The following is an 18,594-nucleotide window of genomic DNA, read 5'->3' as shown; positions in this document are numbered from 1 at the left end:
GGAGTTGGAGCACTAGCTGAAGAAGGAGCTGGAACCGCTGACTTAGGACAAAACTGAGAATGGTTTTCTCCTTCTAATTTGGGCTGAGCAAAGTTGAAACTACTTTCTCTCTTATACTGCTTCTTCCTCATCTTAATCTTTTGCTCTTCTATCTACTAAGCATGGGTCATAAGCCTAGCTATGTTCATGTCACTATTCAACATTGCGACCTGCACTCATTAACTATACTATCATTCACCCTAAAAACAAACTTACTCATCTTATCCTTGCTATCTACAACCACATGAGGAGCATATCTGGCTAATTGAGTTAACTTAAGAGAATACTCTTTAACTGTCATGTTGCCCTGCCTGAGGTTGATAAATTCTAACACTTTAGCTTCTCTCAGCTCTAGGGGAAAGAATCTATCTAAGAATGCAATAGCAAAGACCTCCCACTCAATAGGCCCTGTATCTATAACCCTCTCTAACTTCCACTATTTGTACCAAGTGTGAGCAATATCTTGCAACTGATATGTAACTAGCTTCGCACTCTCACTAGAAGTAACCCCCATGATATCCGTAACCTTTTAAACTTGATCAAGAAATTCATGAGGGTCCTCATCTGACTTAGATCCAAAAAATAATGGAGGATTCATTCGAGTAAAGTACCAAATCCTGGTTGTAGCTGAATTGGCCACTGGGTTGGCTGGAATGACAGTTGGTCCTTCATTCTGAGTAGCGACTGACTGGGAAAGAGTTGTGAATAGAACTTTGAACTCTGCATGAGTGACGTGTTGACCTAAAGGTTCTTCGGGCTGAGGGGCTAGCTGGTTCCTATTTCTTTGTTTAGGAGGTATGTTCTGTAGAAGAAAGGAAGAAACAGATCAAACTGAGAGATTGACTTGAGATTATGCTCACTGGCTTGACATATATACTAAAAGAAGGAAAACTGTTCCTAAAATATCTTATAGCCTCCTGCACATAAATGTGGTGCACAACACACCCATGCACAAAACTCTACTAGATGCGGTTTTCAAGCTTCTTAGGACTCTATTGAACCTTGGGCTCTATACCAAGTTTTTAACACCACGAATCTGGTACCCAAAATTCTACACGGTGATCATGAATCCGAAGGACCACAAGCTAACCCATGACTAATATCTATACCTAAACACTGCATAATATACTATATAAATGCGGAAATAAAAGTTATAAGGCCATAAGGTTCAAAACTATAACATAACTGACAAAACATAATATATGATGGGGTATGAAATATCCAAAACACCTTAAATAAACTATCTGAACATACTATAGTCTGAAAAGCCTCTAACTGACTGAACTGTCTGAATAAGGAGTTGATGGGACATGTCCTCAACTAACTTCAACTAATAAATTAATTAATGAAATAATAAATTAATGGTCATGTCCTCGAAGAATGAGGACTCACTGCTAACTCTGACTGCTCAGACTGGAATGCTACTGATGCTCTGGAGCTCATGCTTCTAAACCTATGGTATAAAGCACCATAGTGCAAATGCGTCAATATGTTTGAATGTACTGGTATGCATGTGAGGTAGGATGAATTCAAAAAAATTTGCATACATGAACTATACTAATTGACTGCACAACATGAACATGAGAATACATGCATAACTACATAATAACTATAACTGAGTTCAGAATAACATGATTACTGAGTCTGAGTACTGATAACATGAGATACTGATATCTGTATAACTAAAATAACTGATACTGAGCGACTGTATCTGACAGTCTGGGTTCTGATGAAACTAGATGAATTCCGTATCTTAAAGAAGGATTTGGATCTTGTTTCTTGGGTATTATCTTTGACAGAAAACCCTAATTTGTTGTTGTAGACGGATAATGAATTTATGGGCTATTGTTTGGTATAATTAAGGGTTAAAACGGGTGGACAAAGATCCAAATACCCTTTTAAAAATGGCTTAGAATTTGCTAAACGGGATCTGCGATGGCTCGTGCGATGGTTCATCGCTGGCTCGAGGGTCCGTCATTCTGACCGTCGCACCTGGGCAAGAATAGGGACTCACTGCCTTAGTAATGATGGTTTGGGCAACGGTCCATCGCAAGTTTGATGGTCCGTCAATCTGTCCATCGCACCTTAGCCAGAAAACTGACTTACTGCCTTAGTAGCAACGGTCTAGGTGATGGTTCGTCGCTAGATCGATGGTCCATCAACCTGCCCATCGTACCTAGATGGTTTTGACAGATCTCGATAAAACGTCCAAACTTTTTACCTCGATACCGTATTTGGACGAAATTGGTATCGTTGGAAAGCTAATTTAATTTTCCACTCAACAAAAAGTGAAAATCTTAAAAATTCTATGTGTACACAAATGAATTTATCTTTCAAGGTAAGTTTCTAACATTTTTGGGATGATTTCTAGCTAGGTAGAAGTGCGGGGTATTACACATGGACTCTTACTGCACCTCTATAGTCTTAATACATTCTCTATAGATGACCGTAAAGTGATTAAAACTTGAAATAAAGAAGATCCAACTACTATCAAATGTTCTAACACCTAACAAAGTGGCAAAGTTAACCCCCTAGTAAATCCACACACCAACTCATACTCTGAAAGGTATAGCATAGATGTATGTCTAGCCCTCTCAAGAAACCTGACCTCATACTTTGAAATTAACAAGGAACCTTACTGAACACCGACAAACCCAACTCTAGCTCAAGAGATACTCAACGAACTGGTCCTTATCTCTAGCTATGAGGTATCTGTAAAAAAAAATCAAAATCCCCAATGCTAAATCTTTTAAGACTTAAGTGGTCATAAACCCTATTGAAGCCTAGGCTAGGCCATTCATCTCTGATTCACTAGTCTAACTTTGCACTGAAGCTCTAGAAATATATGCCAAAGTCTTATCTCTATTGATATCCTTATATCATCCATCAAGGATAAATTAGAGTTAACGAATATACTTGATGCTCAGAGAAATATGGACACACAACAAAAAGTAAAAAACAAATGTTCCTAGGAATGCCTTATGGCCTCCCAAAGATAGGATACAGACATCTCCATACCAATCTACAAGAATCTACTTAACACTTAGCTGTTGTAACAATACACCAGTAAACTTGGCTCTAATACTAATTTGTGACGATCTAATTTCTCAGGTTATGATGGCACCTACTATAACCCATAGTAGGTAAACAACCCATATTCTGACACTGCTAGTAATGGAATACTAAGAGATTTGAAAGGATAATGTTGAATAGATACAATATAAGACTAATACATATAATACAGTCCTTAAAACCTGGTGCAATCAGTACACGAGCTTCTACTATAATAGGAAATAAAATAAAGTAATAATAAATATACAAGTACAACCCATCTCTGAATACAATATAAAGATTGGTCTAGTCTATAAGAGGGAGAATATTAATACTCCTAATGCCAGTATCTAACCCTAAATATCCGATACATAGATACTCCGCATAGTGCACACAATAACAACGAGAACCCGTACTATGATCTCTAGGTTGTAAAAGTGTAGTATGAGTACAAACCATGTGGTGCTCAGTAGGCAACTACCGACTAAGCTCCAAATATAATGCAAATATAGATAACATGCAAGAAGTAGCTATGTCGGTCAAATCTCTAAGATATCATTTTTAGTCTCAAAGGCCCATAAATCATCCATTAAGGTGGTATGATTCCTGTTATGAAAAAAGTTATTTTAAAAGTGAAAAGTGGGATGAAATCCTTTTTTAGGAAAACAGGAGTAAGCCATGTTTTAAGTTGGAATCAGACCATTAAGTGAGCATAAATGTACCAATTTTATGCATGTCATTACCAATATCTAAATATACAATTATAAGAGTCAAATAGCCCATAGACTATGACTACATCCTTTAGAAGAATAAATTACTTATTTGGAGTCAAATTAAAATTGAATCACGGCCTTCGGTCCAATAATATATAACTAGCATAACTATAATAACAATAATTCGAGAAACCATAATAATCCACTAAGTCAAGTAGTAAACCTTATACTTAAGGGTCTTTTGCCTCAACTTTGTTTAACATGATAGTAACCTAGGGTGAAAGAATCCTATAAACATGACAAGTATTTCATCTTAAGGATTGATTCACCCTTCTATCCCCCAAACTCATAGTTTAGGATAAGTCATAATGCCCTACCTATAATCACATCCTAACATTCTTACCTAACATTCAATATATATATATATAATACATTACCTTATGAAGAAGGGTAGATAGAAGTCTACCTCGAGATTGAATTGCATGTCCTCGAATCACCCACTAATTTTTTTCCTTCTCTCTATGATTTTGAAATACTGACATGCTATCAAAAGAGTAATATACACATCATTAAGAGAAAAATGAGACCCATATTATTATATTAAGGGCCAAGTCAGAATTTAGGTCAAGAATGGGCCCATGGGACGCAAAATAGAATCTAAAATTAAATCCGTCATGAGGTTCCTTGAAGGACAAGGAGTGTGTGCTCAAAAGTTGAGCACAAATGATGTATAAATCGGTGCCCAAATCATTCCCTAAGTTCTAGGAATTTAAAAACCTAATTTCTAAGAATTTATAATGAATGTTGTGTAATTGATGTAAAAATTAATGGGAAATAACAAGGAGTGTTAGTCTAGCTTAAATTAGCTTCAGTGGAGGATTCACTACTTTTTCCTCTCTCCAAGTTCTCAAAATGGTGTAAAAATAATGAAGAAAAATGGAGAAAATCTGATGAAAATGGGGGATTTAACACCCCACCCCAGGTATCGCTAAATTGGCTACTTGTTTACCTAAGCGATACAAATCTGCTAAAGTGGTCCTGCACAGGGTCGCATGTACCGCTAAAGTGGTTGCCTGTCCACTAAAGCAGTGCCCCTTGAGTGGCCTCTTTACTGCTAAAGTGGTCCTTATCCAAATGGTTAAGGTCGCAAAAGTGCCTTATTGGCTCCAAAGCACTTGCTGCTAAAGTGGCTCCATGACCACTAAAGTGGTCATAGCATATATCAAGCACCGGAGTTTGTTAAGTCTAAGAAATAGACTTCGACCGGGTGCTCAGGATTCGTTCAAAACTCCATACGTGCGCAAATTAACTATGCTACCATACCAAATTCAAAATTTCAGACTTAATAGAACCATCAAAACTTTTATCTATGATCATTTTGATAAAATGTGGGGCACACACCTATAGTTTAATTTTTCATATAATTCATGCAATATCCCAGAATGAGTTCGGAAGCTCTAAACACGAACCAAGGGTCCTCCTAGCCTAAAATCAACATTTCAGAGTTTATGGCACTGTCAGAATTTTTATTCGAGGTCTTTTACTAGGATTTTTGGTTAGAGAATAATTTCTTAAAGACAAAAGCTCCAAAATAGGGAAATAAGAATAAAACCTAAATGAACTATCTGATAACCAAACCGAAGTTCCAACATATCACAAATGACATGTAGCCACTATAAGAAGGCTCAAATACCTGAAATACATGTAAATTGAGGTAATCACTTAGAGGGTCATTACAAAGGATTACCTAAGTATCTCACACCAAGATAGGAGAATCAAGTGTCTAAAGTTCATTCAGACTGAACAGTTAAGGACTAAATAAAATATTAGACCCCGACTTGAGAAACACGTCCCTTTTTGCAAAAATAAAAAATGCAAATAAATATTTTTTCATTTTTACTGTGAAATTGTTTTTTAAAAAAAGACTCAAATTGGATTAAAATTTTTTTTTGATATTTTTTATTTAGAAAAACATAAAAAATTACATTTTTCTATATAAATAAGTATAAAAATTCCTACAGAATAAAAAAATCTTTTAAAATTTTCTAGTATAAATGAATGCTAGCAGAAAACTCATTTTTTGGTTTTCGTACTTTTATGAGATAAGCATTAAAAATAAAATATTTTTGAATATTTTATTTTTGAAACTAAAAGTCATAAAGAACTCCGATAGAATAAAGAAAAACTAGTTTTTCATGCCTTAACACCCACTCCTTTCCCTCCCTTTTGATTCGCGCCTCTAAATCAGTTTGCCAAATAACCCATTTACCCTCAAATACAAAACAAGTAGCACATAGGGTTACTTTGGGATAATTCTGCTACAAAGGACCAATTTATGTCTTAGCATCATGCAAATAAAATATGTCCTAAAGGCATACCTTGGTTGGCGGTCCACTAAAAAATAAGGCTATTCGGGGTGGCATATGATAGATACATCATGCTCCCATGCCACCCCTCATAAATCTGCAAGACAAAAAAAATATTTGTATATTTTAACAACTTACTTTGAGACATATTTTGAAAGAATGATTGGGTATACATATGATGATAGGTATAAAGTGGTAATAAATAAGGGAAAAATAATCAATAAGAAGCACATAGGACCTAAAATGAGAAAAAGTGATAGGAAAAATAAGGCATCTATTAAACTATAGTATCATGAGAAAAAGTTATAAGACAAACAAGGAATCTATTCAACTATAGTATCAACCAAGCTGATAAAACTCAAAATCCAAAGCTCAAACACTATATATCCCCAAAATAGTTGCTAAAATAATCACACCTTTTTTTTAACCATCAAAAAAATTAGTATCAAATTTTAAAGTCCAAAAAGAGTTTTTAAATATTGAAAATGATTAAAAGGGTGTTCCAAAAATGATTTGACTAATACTTATAGTTGTCACTTGACATTGGTTAGGTGTGACAAGCCACCTAATATTATTATATAATCCACCACTATAGCTAAGAATTGATTCAATGTTAGGTCCCTTTATGATAATATTAAAGAATAGTAAGGACAAAAAGAGAAATTGTAGTAAAATAAATTAAAAGGAATGTTTATGTGGAAACCTCTTTTCTCAATGGATTAAAACTATGACCTACCCCAGTAGGATTTCATCAACAACCTTCACCAAACTCTAAGTAACCTTTGAGTACATCCTAGGAATTAAATTCTTAATTCCTCCAACTTCCTAATAATCTATTGAAGCACACTCCCACAATACCTCTATATTGAGCACTTCATTGAAAATCTCTATCAAGGAAAACAACTCATATTTGAATAAAAACTAGACAAAAAATACTCACCAAAATCTCAAAATGAGATGCAGTTTGAAATTATAAGACTAAACAAAAATCTCAAAAACATATATCACTATGAGCAAGAAGTTTCTAAATTATTGAGTCTTGCACTATCAGCTGAGGTGGGGCCTTTGCTTGAGAAAAAGACTTTTTAGATTTGTGCAAAATCTTGTGCTTTTCTCCTCAAGAATGATGAATATATATATATATATATATATAAAAAAAAATTATTAGGAGAGAAGCTTTCTTATTGGTGGATGCTGAGAAAGGACTACTAAAGATTCATCCCACTAATGTACTGACATTATCCAAAGAGTATTGGATAAATGGTATAAAATACAAATGTGTGCAACTAAAAAAATACACACTAGGACACTATTTTGCATAACTTATCCTTCCACTAGGTAGGAGATCACCAAAATTTGACTTTGAAAGACAGACATGGACTAAGTTCCAGTGATGAAGTTTTCGAATCATCAAAACATGATATAAGAACAAGGTTGAAATCCAACATCACCTCAAAAATATCCTTTTCAAAACAATTAACTATTACACTAATCAACAAATGAAGACTTTGATTAAGAAATTTTGCTGACCGTGGGAAGGTTTGAGGCACCCTTCGGTCCCATAATTTTAGCACAATTACTTTGCTGAAATGTATTGACTAAATTGATATTATAAATAAATAAACTCACAAAAAGAAAATCACACACACAAAGTATTTAAAGAAATAGTGTCAAATCTAATTAAATACTCCAAAATGAAAGAAAGTATGAAAATAAAACTATGCCACCTAAAATAGCCTAATTTATACTCTACTCGACATCTCGATTCTTGTCCATGGATGGTCTCCAAACACAGAGTTCTTTGGGCATTCTTTGATGAATAAATACATTTGATCAAAAGCGATAAATAAGAACATGAAAGCACATCAGTCAATAGATAATCCAATATTGAATCCTAAATTCACCTACCGAACCTCAACCTAAACATGTTACTACTGAGTTGAACAATCCAAATTAGTTATGATGATGAATTAAACAACTAATTCATATTTATCAATTTTGAATCCTACCCTCAATTCTAATTTTATTCCAAGTTTTCCATTCATATGATTTAACGAATTCCAATATAGAATAGAATAATCAAGCATTGATAATCATAATTCTCAAATTCAAACCAGAAAAGTCACACCACTAATCATTTAAAGAGATTTAAGGAAATAAAAGAACAATTGAATAATTGTACCTTTTGAGTTAAAATTTTAATTAGATAAATTAATGGAGCCTTACTCGAAAACTAAAACATAGATATGATGAACAATGAACTCAATCCTCTACTATGCCAAACTCAATAATCTCTCTATTTTTCTCTTAAATGTAGACCCTCAATCAAATATACCCAACTAAATTATAAAAAACCTATGTGTTGCAACGAGTATCCATTACTACCAGTTGTTGTTTATCGATCGAGGTGTGTCCATCAATAGTGAAGAAAATGGAGTAACTAATTTGGGTATTCATGGAAGAAATTAAAAAATAGAAGAGATGAATTGTTCACTCTCTGTTAATTCTAAAGAAAATAGAAGTAGGTGAGTTATTTATGATCAAATTAGAAATAAAGAGGTAAAGCTATTGTGTTTCTCTTGATGGGTGTGGGTCATTAGTATGGTTGTTTTATGTGGATTGATTTTTTAATAGAGAGAAGAGTGAGTGTTACTTTTTATAATGTGTGCAAGAGTTTTTCTCTATTTTTGGTATGAATGGTCTGGCAGAGAAGAGTTTGGTGTCGATAGAGGTATCAAAAATATGGTGGTGCTACTTTATTAATAGAGGATTGAAAATATTATTTTCCTCTGATGGAAAAACAATAAGAGAGTATAAGTGGTTTTATTGGTTTATGTATGTATGTCTGTGTTTGTGAAAGATATGTGTAGTCTTATAATGACTCTCCAGGTCATTTTCTCAATTTATATTTATTTTTGATATTTCGATCCTTCCCAAAGTAGCTACGGGTATTTATGACTTATCAAAATTGTCGATTTGATTATTGGGCAATTTGTTTGGATTTTATGCTCATTTTCCTATTTTGGAGCTACCATTGTTAAGAAATTGGTCTCAGACCAAAACACCTAGTAAATAACCTCGAATGAGAATTTTGGTAGTGCCATTAGCTTTATAACATTAGTTTTAGGCTAGGGTACCCTTGGTTCAGGTCCCAAGGCTTCCAAACTCATTTTGGGCTATTGGGTGGATTCTATGAAAAATGGAACTATAGGTATAGGCCTACATTGAGTTGAGAAGATCTTGAATGAAAGTTTTGATACTTCCGTTGAGTCTAGAATGTCAAATTTGGTATGGTAGCATAGTTCATTTGCACACATGGCACTCTGAACGAATCTCGAGCACCCGATCAGAGTTTATTTTGTTCTTAGATCTAATGCCACAAGTTGTTGGTACAACTGCTTAAGCGTAGTCACTTTAGAAACCTTGGACCATTTTTAAAGCCATGGCCATTTTGCTGAGGTCCACTTTAGTGGTCAAGGTCCACTTAAGAGGGTGATGCTTTAGCGACCAAAGTATGCTTTGGACTCCCACCATTTTTTACCTGGCCACTTTAGTGGTCAAAGAGCCACTTTAGCTGTAGTCGCTTAAGCAACCAAGTAACCTCTTTAGCGACACTTGTGGTAATAAATCCCCCTTCTTCACCTAATTTTGCCATTCATTTTTCAACTATTTTCCATTATTTTTTAGATCTTAGAGCGTGGGAAGTGTGAGGAATCATTCATTGAAACGAAGGTAAGTTTGCCCAACACTTCTTGGTCATTTTCCATTATTTTCCCCATCAAATACAATTTTTTTTCATTGTAAAGTCATAGAAATTAGATATTAAAATCCTTAGACCCTAGGGGCTGATTTGGTCCCCAATTTATGCTCTATTTGTGCTCAAATTTTGAGCACACATTCTTTGTCCTTTGAGAGACCTTACATCGAATTCAATTTGGATTCCATTTGTAGGTCCCGCGGGCCCATTCTTGATCCAAATTTTGACATGACCCTTTATATAGAAATCTGGGTCTTATTTTACTTCTATTGATATGTAGATTATTATTGTGATAGCATGGAAGCATTTTGAGATCATGAAGAAATTCTGAGAAATTTATGGATGATTCAAGGATTGTGGTTCGACATCGAGGTAGGCTTTGATATAATCTTCTCTAAGACATGGTGTATGTGTATATTTCATGTTAGTTAGGGACTATAGGATGTTATTATGACTAGAATATCATGGTTTAGCCTAATTTAAGAGTTCAAGGATAGGAAAGTGAATATCCTTAAGATGAAATACTTGATATAGCTATAGAATGCTATCACCCTAGATTATAAGCATGTTAATAATAGTTATATATTAAGGATCATTTAGAATAAGGTTTACTATTTGAGTTAGTTTTCCCAGTTTATAGTATTATTATTATAATAGTTAAACACAGTTGGCCTGGGGTTGTGGTTTCGATACCAGTTGGACTCTAGGTGAGTATTCTATTCTTATAAAGGATGTGGCTTTAGTCTATGGAATCTTAGTGTAATGCCCTAAAATATCATCCCGAGACACCATACAGTGCCCAAGGCTACACGTAGTCTCAAGCTAACCCTTTAAGCCAAAAAACTACCCGTGGGTTCCAACACAACAACATACACACTACGCTATGGATATATATAAGTACATATCATATCACATCGCACATGGCATGGAATATCGTTAGACTGTACATATATGGAATGTCTATACACAAACCAACCCATAAATACACTAGTCTAACATAACCTCTATACAGCAAAATCAATGAGCCATTGTGACAAACCCCCAACTGACTCAACAGACCAAAGGGATCACAAAACAATAACACCAAAACTAGCAACTTGGTCCTCGAACCATGAGGACTCACCACTGAAGGAACGTATATGCGACACTCAAATATCACTGTCGCGGCTGCAGCTGAGTACCTGAACCTACATCATGGTAAGAATATAGTCCATAGAGAAATATATGGGTCAGCACAAGATATGTACTGAGTATGTAGGGGTGCATGCAAAAGATAAATAATATCATAAATTTCGTAAAAAGTACATACGGACCATAATGACACACCTGGATTTAGTGACATTGAATCATGCAACTCATAACATCTTAGATAGGAAATGTAGGAGAAAAACCTCATAAATTATTATAGATCATCATAGGCAACTTGACTTACCACATCAAAACTCGGAGTGACTCGGTATTTCAATAAACATGACTCTTATGGACAGGGGAGTTTCCTATAACCAACAACCCCACGTGAGCTACGTGGAATACCAATATTCGAAACCCCCCATTGGCGGGAGTGTCATACTCTTTGCCAGGGAGTACGACCTTAAAACTGCAATAATCACAATCGGGCTCTCTGGCCAATAATATCATCTCAAACAACCCTACAGTGGCACATAGTTTTGGGGAAATACCAAATTTCCCTCTCGGTGCTAAGTACTACTCCCCGATAAGCTCAGAACATGTTAGGAAATCCACCACAACATCACAAGGGTCTATCATAAAGACCAAATCTAATATCTTTCTCATTTATCAAATCATATCAATTTGTGGATTCCTAACTCAACACATTTTAGCTCAAAACATTTTAATCTTCCTCAACATCAATAAGGTATCAATGCATTGAACCATAATCGACTTGACATTTGGACAAGGATATGAAGACTCAATACATAATATTTTTCAATAATTTAACTCATTAAAACCATCCGAAAAATACCAAGACTCATTGCAACTTCAATATCAACATTGCTCAATTTACCATCCAACTCTCATTTAAAGGTACTTGAGACATCAAACCATAGTAAGGATATAGAATTTCCAATATCAATTATAAATTCATAATAAGGAAATAGTGGAATGATAGTATAAATCAAGGCTTAACAAATTAAATCATCATACTCTCATAATCAAATACTTTTTGGACATAATTCCATCTCAACATCATACACATATCGGATGACATAATCCCATAGCTCATGGACAATAATATAAGATATAAAACCATATTTCTAATTCATGATAAAATATGTAGAATCTCATGTCAATGTAATTCAACAAAAATACCGGGCACAAGATCAAAAGGATAATCTTGTTCAAAGCCTCACATACCTAAAAATGGAAGATGAATGTGAACTTCTAACTCTGAAACTTTATTCATGAAAATAAAAGGTGCTTCTCGAAGCCCTTAACATGATCAACTCGAATCCCAAATCAATTTGAAATTTCTACGGTTCAATCAAGAGACATAGAAGGATGAAATTTGGAATAGTAGGGTTGGGGTTTGAGCCTTAGGAATTTTTTTTAGAAAAATGAGCTATTGAATGCTCTTAATGAACTTAAATCCATGGTTTAACCAGATGGATTGGAGTGAAAATGACCAAAATACCCTTAAAAAATCAAATAATGTCAAATCTATCCTTTGGTGGACTGGTTTGATAGGCTGAAGTAGATCGACCATAACTTTTTTCTTCGATGGCTAAATTGGATGAAACTAATTTCATTGGAAAGAGGACTTTTAGAGCTTTCTATTGATATATAGTATCCCACACATATCATTATTTACAAGGAGTTATGATCATTTGAAGTTGACCCTAAAATTCACCTTGCCTCAGTATTTTTTTCCTGCACATTTACTGTTCACCACTATTCACGGTTAGATCAGAATGATCATAACTCATCGCTCGAGTGTCTGTTTTTGATGATACACATATAGTTGGAAAGATTATTCAATGCTCTACGCGATGTCGGGTTGCATATCTAGAAATTCCACACAAAAAAATTATTAATCACGATAAAAAATAGAATTCAACATATTTTCATTCGAGATCTTAACAGAAAATTTTTTCGGGGAATCACACTTAGACTCATGGTGGTATTGTTGGATACTGATGATGAAATACATACTTTTAGGTGCATTCATGATCACTTAGTTATACAATTCTAATCAAAACCATGATTTTACTATTATTTTCCAAAAAGGGATTTGTTCCCACTTTTTACTTAGTTAGCAAATTCTTTATAATGAGAATCGTACCACCTTATTTAATGATTTATGAGCTTTGAAACTAAATATGATATTTTGAAAAATAGATCAAGTTTGATTTCAGTCCATGGTTTGTCTACTATTTTACTAATACTAGTTACATTGATCGAGAGAGATCCAATCGATTTTCCTCTATGATGTTGATTTTGTCTCATAGTTAATCTCGGGCAATATATTTACAGACTTACACTTTTTTATCCATAAATCAAGACCTTGCACTTATTATCTATATCTCTCTTCAGTACTGGACAAAGTAGACTGATGACGATGATGATTGAAAATCCTAGATTGAGACCAAGCAGTGTATATTGATATTCCTGAATCCCCTAGGGACCCCTACATCCATGTGGCATAGCGTCGGAGAAGAAAGGTCGTTGTAGGTCTTATCTTTATTAGGTGTTGATCTAGAGGAGTTGTACACACTTGGTACAATATGGCACTTAGATGAGATTTGATACTTTGGATTTACTTTTCATTCATTCATATGCATTGCCTATTACCAATATTTTATTTGATGCTTGCTATCACACTTATGGGGCTTAATAGGTATTGGTTATGATTGTTTTTACTGAATATTGATTGAACCGTTCAAGCTTATCGACCTAATTAGGTATTGGTTATTTGGAATAGTTGGTTAATTTACTATTTTTATTATGGTTATTTCAAGGAAGGTTGATTTTGTACTGGTACCCAAGGTTATTAGTATGATTCTAATCCCTTTTTCTTTTCATAGTAAATTACGTTATTGATAGTTACCCCATGGTTAGACATTATGGATAGGGACCCTGTTTATGCTAATACTAGCTTTCCTACTTGGTTAGGATACCTTGAGATGTTAGTTTGGTTACCTTAGGCTATTACCTTGAATAGTCCTATTTATTTATAAATATATGTATATGGTATCACCGTATATCCCTCTCTTCCTTGTCTACTTATATTGTATACGTATCCTTGGCCTCGTCTATTAGTAAATGACTTTCATTCACTCTTGCTTTGTATATTGAATAGTGATATATGGTATTGCACTTTAGACCTTTATTATTATTAGGATAGGATTAGTTTATCATTATTTCCCTCTTAGCATCATTATATTTAGCTTCCTAGATATCCTGTAACTTATATTCCTGCTTATATGTTATTTATGCTTGCATTATCTTTGGAGCTCAATCGTTCAATGCCTACTGAGTACGAAATGTTTGGTAATTATACTACACTTTTGCATCCTATACATCATAGTATGAGTTCTAGTCAATTTTGTGTGCATCGTATGGAGCAGCTATGGATTGGAGCTTTAGAGTAATACTACTCTCTCTGTTACGGATTAGACTATGCTCAATGTTGTATTTAGAGAAAGCTTGTAATTATATTCACTTGTACTTCACTTGTACTCTTATTGTTTTAGAAGCTCTTTTACTAACTTCACTAGGTATTGGGACTTCTTTATATATATTAGTCTTTTTATCATATTAATTTTGCTATTTCCTTATATTTCTTGTGATAGTCCTTTACTAGATGTTTCAGATTATAGGTTGGATTACTTACTGGTGGGTTATAGTAGGAGCCATCATAACCTTAGAAATTGGGTCATAAAAAATTGTTATTAGAGCCTAAGTTTATCGATGTGTTGGTACAAGAGCTAAGTGTCTAGTAAAATCCTACAGAATGGTAGAGAGATGTTTGTATCTTATCCTCGGGAGGCTATGGGGCATTCTTAGGAAATTATATTCTAGACACTTTATTGTATGTTTATATTTCTATGGACCTCTAGTACACTCTTTGGCTCTATTTTGTTCTAGATGGATAATACAAGGTTATCGATAAATGCAAATGAGACTATCATATGTGTTTATAGAGTTTCAATGCAGTGTCAGACTAGGGAGTCGGAGATTAATATTATAATGACCCTCCAATTCATTTCCTCAATTTGTATGCATTATAAGCATTTTGAACCTTCCCACAAGGGCTATAGGTCATTTATGACATACCAAAACTATTAGTTCAATTATCGCACAACTTGTTTGGATTTTAGGCTTATTTTCCTATTTTGCAGCTTTCACTATTTAAGATTTGGTATCATATGAAAAAACTCCTAGTATATGACCTTGAATTAGAATTCTGATAGTGCTATCAACTCCAGCACATTAATTTTAGGCTGGGGGACCCTTGGTTCAGGTCCCAAGGCTTCTGGACTTGGTTTGGGCTTTTGGACAAATTATATAAAAAATGTAACTATAGTTGTAGGGCCAACATTTAATCAAAAATATATTGAATGAAAGATTTGATGATTTCATTGGCTCCGGAACGTGGTTTAAAATCAAATTTCACTAATTAGATCATGTTCATAGAGTTTTGAATGAGTTTCGATAGTCTAAAATAAGTTTTTGACATTGTTGGTATTGGTGTGTTTGCGGAAGTGAACCTTTGACCATTTGAATGGGTCTCTTAAGTGAACATTTGGCCAATTAAGTGACGTTTTTACTCTTTTACCATGTTTCTTAAGCAATCAATGTGTTGCTTAAGCGACCATCACTGAGTATAAGGCCCAAATTCGTATTTTTGACATTTTGGGAGCTAGGAAGCTCCAATTTTGACAATATTCAATGTGTTTTTCTAATAGAATAATCATCTATTAATTGATAACTCTATTTTCCCCATTTCCCAAGAACTTCTATTTTATTTACATGATTTTCACCTAAGTTGAGAATCAAAACCCCATTTTTACCATTTTTAGGCTTGGGAGCTCGGATTTGGGCGATTCCAAAGGAGATTTTGATATTTCTTCAATGGGTAAGTTATTTTAATCCCCTAATTGTAATTTTCCCCTAATTGGATCTTTAAAACAACTTCAAGTTCTTGATTTCAAAATAGGTTTGGGGGTTTTTGTTGGTAAATCTTGAAAATGGTTTTTCTTTGATTTGAACCTTATTTTGGCTTAAGTTTTCACTTGTAGACTCCTATGATTATGGGAAATATATTTGTAAAATAAAACTACAATTTTACCCATTTTATTTTCAAACTCATTTTTGAGTTTTATTTGTAGACCCATCTTGAATATAGCAATATGAGTCTCATTTAACTCCTAATGATGCGTAAGATTACTATTTTGATTGCGTGACCATATTAGGATCGTAGAGCAAGGACAAATGATTTGTGGATGATTCAACGATTGTAGTTTAGCATCGAGGTAGGCTTTTGTCTACTCTTCTTCATGATATGGTGTTTTATATGTGTTGCATGTTAGATAGGAATATTAGGATGAAATATTGGGTAGAACACCCGACTTAGCCTAAACTTTGAGTTTTGGGGCTAGAAGGGGAATTGATCCCTAAGGTGAAATACATGTTATACTTTGATGATCCTATTACCTTCTTTATATATTGAGCTAATTAATAGAATAATTATGATATTATGATAGATATGGGATGAGATTTAGGTATTGGAAGCATGATTAGTATAATTAGTCTTATTTGGGACTATTAAGGGTATCTTGGAACCATATTTAGGTGGAATTGACTTAGTTGCTCATGTTTTAGGTCTAATTGCTACCTTAGGGCTAATTATGGCTTATTTAATGTCTAGAAGTGAATATAGATGCCTTATCCTAGTCTTGGGTAGAAATTACCTGAATATGGATTTTGGGGATTAGAAGTAGGACCTCCATGTAATGCCCCAACTCTGGTACCCGAAATGCTACACGGTGCTGATGACCCCGAAGGACCACAAACGAACCCATGACTGATATATGTACTTAAATACTATATAACATTATGAAAAATGCAGAAATAATAGACTGAAACATGCTATAAGGTTTAAAATGGATAAAACATAATATCTGATAGTACGGTATATCAATACCAAAACATGAACTGAAATAAACTATTTGAACATACTCTAGTCTAAAAAGCCTTTAACTGACTGAACTGTCTGAATAAGGAGTTGATGGAAATGTCCCCAACTAACTCCATCTACTTAAATCTAAACTAAAATAATGAAATAAATAATAATATCCTCCTCGAATGATGAGGACTCACTGCTAAATCTGGGTGCTGAAATTTGGAGTGTTAATGATGCTTTGGGACTCGTGCTTCTGGACCTATGGTATAAAACACCATTGAGAAAATGAGTCAGTATGATTGAATGTACTATGCATGTGAGTTAGGCTGAATGCATAGGGTTCAAATGCATGAACAATGCTAACTGACTATATAACATAAACGTGAGAATACATGCATGAATAAATGACTGTAACTGAATTCGCAATAATACTGACTACTGAGTCTGAATACTGATAACATGAGTTACTAATAACTAATACTGAGTGACTGTATCTAACAGTCTAGGTTCTGATGGAACTAGCTGAGTTTCGTACTTATAATACCCTGAACTTTTGTTGAAGTCTAATTTAGACTCAAAAAGATTTTGGGATGACTTCCTAGATGTTTAAATCAGATAGAATTTCCCTAATTTTGTTTAAATCAGGTATCATAGTAAAATGTTATGAATGTTTTACAGAGAACTATCAAAATCGCTCAGAAGCGATGGTCAGGCTGACGGATCGTCGAGCTAGCGATGGACTGTCGCCCAAGTCATCGCAACTAAGGTAGTGAACCCATCTTTTGGCCAAGTGCAATGGCCAGGACCGATGTATCATCAAGCTAGCGATGGACCATCGCCCAAACCATCATAGACGAGGCAGAAATTTTAGGTTCAGGCCAAGTATGAAGGGATGGATCGATGGACCATCGAGCTAGCGATGGATCATCGCCCAAACCTTCATCGCTTTTGATCAGTGATTTTAGGTTATTTTTAAAAAGGTATTTGAGTCTTTTTCCACCTTTTTTAACCCCTAATTATACCAGACCAGAGCTCATACCTTTATTAGTCACCTACAACACCAAATTAGGGTTCTCTCAAAGATCAATCCCCAATAACAAGATCTAAACTCTTCTTCAAGAAACTAAGAAATTCATGTTCTTAAAGTTCAATAACCATCAAGAAAACATCAAGATATGTTTTTCCCAATCAAAGAACATTCAAGAAACGTTAGTTATCTTTCAAGATCTAAGCTTTTGAGGTATGTTTAGTGTTGATTCATGGGTTCCTTTCACCCATAAAGCTCAAGAATCCTATTTTAAAATCATGAATTGTGAAAGCCATGTTGTGGATTGATTATAATCATGTTTATGTTGTTATGCGACTTCCAAGTTGGAAGCTTTAATATATTTTCATGAAATTTTGTTAATGTATGGATTAAATCGATGAAATTGAGTTAAATGAAGGAACTTGATGTATTAAGTTGATGTTCATGTTTAAGCCCCAAGTTATGCATACTAGATGTTTGATAAAATGCCTAAGAGA

The sequence above is a fragment of the Capsicum annuum genome, chromosome 5 (genome assembly GCF_002878395.1).
Source record: "Capsicum annuum cultivar UCD-10X-F1 chromosome 5, UCD10Xv1.1, whole genome shotgun sequence".
NCBI classification, from domain to species: domain Eukaryota; kingdom Viridiplantae; phylum Streptophyta; class Magnoliopsida; order Solanales; family Solanaceae; genus Capsicum; species Capsicum annuum.
This window is presented reverse-complemented; position numbering follows the sequence as displayed.